General features: G+C 33.3%; 1 protein-coding gene across 1 annotated transcript in view; it reads right to left on the reverse strand.

Moving 5' to 3' along the window:
• Positions 1-5,719: 5,719 nt before the first annotated feature.
• Positions 5,720-7,116, reverse strand: part of LOC128247134 (uncharacterized) — a 21,569-nt gene continuing 20,172 nt past the window's right edge. Inside the window, exon 8 of the mRNA XM_052965955.1 lies at positions 5,720-6,000. The gene's annotated coding sequence lies outside the window, so the exon portion shown is untranslated. The remainder of the gene's footprint in view (positions 6,001-7,116) is intronic.

Here is a 7,116-nt window from a genome sequence, read left to right on the forward strand (position 1 = left end):
TCTCATTGCTTCCTCTAACTCCTTAACTAAAACTGATTCCCTCCTAGTCTCACTAGCCACTAAACCTATACTATATCTAATAGACTCAAATTTTATGGCTCGTTTGAGGGCATACCACCATTTATTATTAATAATGGAACCAGTTAATGCCCTCTGAATCAACAACCTAATCCGATCACTGTACTCCTTAATCGCCAAAAGGGACGTATTAAGTTTCCAGTAGCCGGAGCCTCTATTATATAGCTTATCTATGTCAAGCCTACAGGTGATCATTTCATGATCACTGTAGCTGACTGGGTAAAACTGTGGACACTTAGCTATATTTCTATCTATTTTTCTAATTAACACTCTATCTATGTATGACCTGGAAGATCCGTCGCTATTTGACCAAGTCCACATTGGAGCGTTCGGAAATTCCAACCTATAAGGGTCTGCTAGCTCAAAGCGACTTAGCAGTTCCAGGAAGCAAGATTTACCTTTTCTAGTAGTTCTCGAGCCAACATAATCTATGCGTGCCTCGCAGATTGTGTTAAAGTCACCTAGCACAACTAAAGAATGTGATGTACCGAGAAACTTCTCCAGATTCCGAAAATAATCACTTTGCCCGGATGGCTAAGGTGCATAAATTGCAACCAGTTTGAAAACTTTACCATGGCTGAACGTCAAGTCTATGATGACCAGCCTACCTTCTAGATCTGAAAAAATTAACTTTTTCTCAGAAACCCGGTTTCTTTTTAATAGGACCAACACCCGCCCTCCCCCTAGAAGGACAGCCTGGAGAGAAAAAATTCTCGTAGTCATTCAACAGGGGGAGAAGATCTCTTGGCCTCCTTAACCGGGTCTCTGTAGTAACAATAACATCCAAATTCCGCAACATACATGAATGTTTGACGTTGCTTACCTCTGCATCAGTGGTTCGAGGTTCCTTCGTTCGCGTTTTCTTTCTCCTTTTTCTGGGCTCGTGGCGTATTTGGACTAAGGTCCTCGTAAATATATGGAGAAAAATCCATTCTGAGAGTCCTACGTCGTGAATGAATTCGGACTTAATCCGTCCGTTATCCTTCCGGCCTATCCTGTAGATGAGAAAGTCTTTTGATGATGTTCTTTCTACCTGTTTGGCAGATGAAATAGCTGCCAAACGGTTAATCAGTCTATTATTTGATGCCTTGATGGCCATGTAGGTATTTTCTTTTTCTTTCTCGTTCTTCTTTTTTAAGTTCAGTTTAGTAGGGGTGGTCTGTGTTTTTTTTCTTCTTTTTTCTTTTGGAAACAGTCGATCATTCCTCCTCTCAATCTTTCTCTTTGGTGTTGGTACTGGCTTTCATTTGTTGTTTCTTCTAATTCTTCTTCTTCTTCTTTTTCTTTCGGTATACATTCCAACCTGATGTGGCCCTTCAACCCGCAGTTAAAACACCTTGGTTTTCTTCCTTCAACAAATATTATCAATCTTTCTTCTCCGCCTACATTTATGATTTCCGCAATCTCTTCAAGGGTTGCGACTTCTGCTTGAATTAGCATTGTCCCTTCCAATTCTCCTCCTTTTCCACAGAGGCCTGGAGTATAGTTATTTTGTCCTCTAGGCCCATCGTGATAGCTGCCACTAAACAGGTGGCGTCAACTTCTGGAGGGATGTTGTCGACTTTCACCTTTGACGTTCTTCTTCCCATATATACGGGAAGAAGAACCACCTCCTCCCTTCTGAGGGTCTCCGAGGAGTACTTCTTGGCTGCTTCCTCTGACCTAAACCTCACTTCGACCGTTCCAAATCTTTTGCCACGGTTAATATACGTATTATCAGGCCAAATAGGTTTGAGGCATTTTTCCACAATTTTATCCTCTATTTTATATATCCTTTTTTTTTCCAATGTTGTAGGTTTTATACAATATTCTCCTCCTGTTAACTATGTTAGTTGTTTCTTCCGGAGTAGCCACTTGAATTTCAGACCCCTCTTTTTTAGTATTGACATGTATCTTTGCAGATTGCTTCTCTCCGTGTTTAACTGGGTTTCTTTTCTTCCCGCTGCCTCAGCGAACTTTTTGGGTGACACTGCCGGTGATTTCTTCTCTTCAAAAAAGTCTGATTCTCTTGGTGTCACTGCCGGTGAAATTCTTTCTTCACCTGCTTCAGACACAGGTGAGCATGAAAATGGTGCAAGCAAAGAAGTTTCCATTTTTTTTTTCACAAAATTGACTTAAAAGGCCACAAGATATAATAACAATAATTCTTCCGCAGGGGGGAATTTCAACAAGCAGCTTCCAAAAAAACAATCAACAGTTCTTTTCAACAAAACAGTAACAACTCACCACAGTACTTCAACCAAACAAAACACAGAGAAAAAGTAAAACGTACCAACAACAGGAGACTTGCACTAAGAAATTATTTGTGAGGTTATAAAATTATAAATTGGTCAAAGTATTTCTTTATATTTTTGTTTTTATAATTGGAAGATGTCAATTAAAATTTTTAGATTTTTAAATTTAATGCAATTATAACTGTCCATTTGTTATAGATTAAATATGCACGGGTTCTAATTCCAAGAGTATCTGTTCAATCTTTATTTAATGTATAATTTATGTCATGTAAATGTGCGTATAGTCAAATAATTCTAATTAATTTATCTATTAATCTATTTGTAAGTATCACCTTATATTTTGATATCACAAAAAAAGAGAGAGAGAAAAAAAGAAAGAAACCCATATATGTAGTCACTAATCTAAATCTTTATTAGATCTCCTATAATATTTAAAGGTTTTATAAAACCTATGTCTACATGTTGAAAATGCTTCTGATTGACAATTTATTAAATTCTTGTGTTTATATAATAATATATACAGTGATTCCTTCATACAGAGACGGCAACTATTAGACTTATGCGTGTATGGTGTGGCTGAATCCATTATTGACCAATCTAATTTATAGTTAACTTTGTTTTTCTGAAGTTTATGTATATATGTAGCTAATGATGTCGTATTGGTAGCTATGTTTGGTTTAAAGGAGTGTATATGTGTTAAAAATCTTTGTTTAAAATTAACGGAACTACTATATATACCATACTATGTGTATTATTAATTAATGTAACTATGCATTTGTATATTATGTTAAATCTTCTACAATTGCCTTTTAAAGGGCATAATTTTTTATTTTTACATGAGCAGTTTTTATTTTTACTTTTATATTTCTGTTCAGATGAATATTGCCTACTATTGTTATGATTATTTGTGGTGTCTGGTATTATTGAATTTATTGTAGTATTATTTATCGCAGAGTTACATACATTTATTGTTTGTGAATTACTGTTTTTATTTTTATTAGCTTGTGGTATTGTGTTATCTAAGGCATTTTGTATATTTTCGAATGTATGGTAGTTAGAATTTTGCTGGGGTTTTGTTATATCAATATCATTGTTAGTCGTTCCAGTATTTTGCGTATTACATATAGTCCTATTGCTACTTATTATCTTATTATTATTATTGCTATTCTTATTACAGCTGTTTTTATATTTGTTGATTTTTCTTTTATTAGAACAGGCAATAATAGATCCTATGTTTGGTGTTGTAGAGAAGGATATTTTAAATATGTGGTGATACTTGTGATTCTTAGGAAAATTATTTTTAACTATATTTAAAAACTTTTTGCTAAACCTTTAACATTTAATGAAAATGGAGGTGTGTACCAAATAATTTCTCTCTCTCCGCTCCTATTAGGTAGTTTATTACGTTTATATATTGGTTTTGGGATTTGTATATTTTTCACTGAGTATTTATTGTTATTATTATATTTAGTTCTTTGCCTATCATTATTTTTTCTAGGTTTTTTATTGTAGTGTGTAGAAGTTTCGTCACTTTGTATTAGTTGCGTATCATTGTTATTGTGTGGAGGCGCAATGGCCCAATGGTTAGGGCAGCGGACTCGCGGCCGTAGGATCGCGGTTTCGATTGTGAGTGTTTATTGAGCGAAAACACCTAAAGCTCCACGAGGCTCCGGCAGGGGATGGTGGCGAACCCTGCTGTACTCTTTCACCACAACTTTCTCTCACTCTTACTTCCTCTTTCTGTTGTGCCTGTAATTCAAAGGGCCAGCCTTGTCACACTGTGTCACGCTGAATATCCTCGAGAACTACGTTAAGGGTACACGTGTCTGTGGAGTGCTCAGCCACTTGCATGTTAATTTCACGAGCAGGCTGTTCCGTTGATCGGATCAACTGGAACCCTCGACATCGTTAGCGACGGAGTGCCAACAACAACAATTGTTATAGTTAAGGTTATCGTTATTTCTTATTGTAGTATCGCATGTAGTTTTATTTAATTCCATTTGTGCTATGTAAATTTTTAGTTTAGTATCCTTTATGTATTTAATAGTTTGTTCAAATCCACTAGCAGCTAAAGCCTGATTATAATAATTGGCATGATTATTAAAAATTTCTTCATTATAAGATAGGTCAGATATTCTAGTAGATATATTATTTACGGTACTTTTAAGCAATGATATATGATGATTTCAATTAATATTTATATATTTGAGATATTCATTAGGTTTATGAAATGAAGAGTAGGTTGAATTATTAAGGTCTAAGGTTACGTCTAAAAAATTTGCTTTACAATAACTTTCCTCAAATGTGATAGATAAACCAAAATTTTTATAAAATCTTTGTAGTTCCTCTCTCATTTTCCCTATTTTTCTTTTAGATCTACCGTTATAGACTAGGAGTGCGTCATCTCTATAAATCCTCCCTTCAAATATGGGAAGTAGTGTTTAGTCTCATATAATAAATATAATCCTACTAGATCTGTGATTTGTGCAGAATCGGACGATCCCATTGTAATATCAAATAAATTAAATAAACTATTATTACCAGATCGGCACCATAATTTGTCATTGAATTTAATGAGTGTTTTTCTAGCTAACAGAATAATATCGATTTCCAATGGTGTAATGTCAGTATGATTTTTGGCTAAAATTATAGCTTTATTTAATATAATTGGTAATATGGATGCGTAATAATATAAAAGAAATACTTTGACCAATTTATAATTTTATAACCTCACATATAATTTCACATTATATTATCTAAGTCTATGAACTATATTTGAAATACAGGACAATGCAATGGATTTTATACATAATTATTATGGATTACTACAAAAGAATTACCAAAGAGGCATATTTGAATTTCAAGATTCTCATACTAAAGTCTACTTACCAAAATCAAAAGCAGTAAATTTTAATTTATATTTAAAAAAAACAATATTTTCCCATATTACTTCATAAACTTTTTTAAAAACTACCATTCATTAAATTATACAAATTTCACATTTGATATTTCTGAGGAGCAGAAGAGTTATCTATAAATGCTTATCAATATAGGATTCCATTATTCTATATTATCTAAGTCTATGAACTATATTTGGAATACAGGATAATATAATGGATTTTACACATAACTATTATGGATTATTACAGAAGACCAACCAAGGAAGAATATATGGATTAAAGTCTCATACTAAAGTGTACTGACCAAAATCAAAAGCAGTAATTTCTAATCTTTAGTTTATATTTCAAACAAACACCTTTTTATCATAGTACTAAGTCCGATATTAGTCGACTTAGCAAATCTATTCTGGATACTGTACTACCCCTAATAATTCCTAATCTATCTCTGAAATTATGGTTTGATACGGATGAAGTAATACATTGGTTTAAATCCATTGAAAACATACGTAATCATTCATTTATTCAATATGACATTAACAGTTATTCTTCCAGTATATCTCCTATTCTTCTTAACAAATCTCCAATTTTCGCAAAATCCTCTCTCTTATAACTAGAGATAAAATTGACGTTATTCTTTTAGCCAGGAGGACTATCAGAATTTGATGGTAAGCTTTGGACGAGATCTGATGTCCCTGATAATTTCGATGTAGCTATGGGCTTGAGTGATTCGGCTGAAATCACTAATTTAGTTGGTGCGTATCTTTTAAGGTGCTTCAACAGAGAAATCCCTGAATTGCAGAGAGGTTTATATAGAGATGATGCTCTTTTTATCATCACTAGCGACAACAAATCAGTCATAGAAAGAATGAGAAAAACAATTTGAAAATTTTTTAATAGCTTCAACTTAGGTATTACGTATGAATATGGTGCAAAGGTAGCAAATTTCTTAGATACTATTTTAGATATTAACTCAGGATAATACCACCCTATATGAGACCAGGTGAAGTTACGAGATACGTGTGCAAATTATGAAATCACCCCACTAATGTGTTAAAATCGGTAATTAAAAGTATTTCTAGGAGAATTTAAAAATTAACAGCAAATAAGGATATTTTTAATACCCATTTCCACCACTACAACTTTGCTTTGTCTAAGGTAGGATATGACCAGGAAATTACTTTTCTTAATTCTGAAAGTATAGCACCTATTAATAGTGGAAATGATGAGAGTCTGAGTGATAGGGGGATTACTAACTTACTTAGTAGTGAAAACATACCAAATAGAAAAGCATCCTACAAACCCAACAGTTTAAATGATAATAAAATAAGCAACAACAGGAAATTAGATGCTAAAACTGGTGGGAAGCTTAGGTTAGATAATAAAGGTAGTGAAAAGAATGAGCTGGTTACTCCACCCTACATAGATATGAAAAATATTGGTAACGGTGACACACCTAATAATCATGTCACGATTCTGGGGAGCAGTGAAAGGGCAGGTAGATCCCGCCCTGACTTACGCCGTACGTTTGAAAGTAAGGACTTCGTCTGCTTCAACGTTCCTTACAACTGTGCCATATCCACAAACATACATTGGAAATTTATGGCTATTTAAAAAAAAAGCTTTCCTGCTTCACATAGATATAAAAGAATTTTCCCCTTAAGACAGAATCTCGTATTCTACTTTATCCCCATATGGGTACCATCATAGCTAAGTTAAATAAGAAGAACATAAAATTAGCAAGAGTTGATGATAATAATAATAATAATAATAATAATAATAATAATAATAATAATAATAATAATAATAATAATAATAATAATAATAATAATAATAATAATAATACTGTCAACAATAACATAAACCCCTACAATGAGAATAGTAATATTAATACTGATATTGTTAGT

The sequence above is a fragment of the Octopus bimaculoides genome, chromosome 2 (assembly GCF_001194135.2).
Source record: "Octopus bimaculoides isolate UCB-OBI-ISO-001 chromosome 2, ASM119413v2, whole genome shotgun sequence".
Taxonomy (NCBI): Eukaryota; Metazoa; Mollusca; class Cephalopoda; order Octopoda; family Octopodidae; genus Octopus; species Octopus bimaculoides.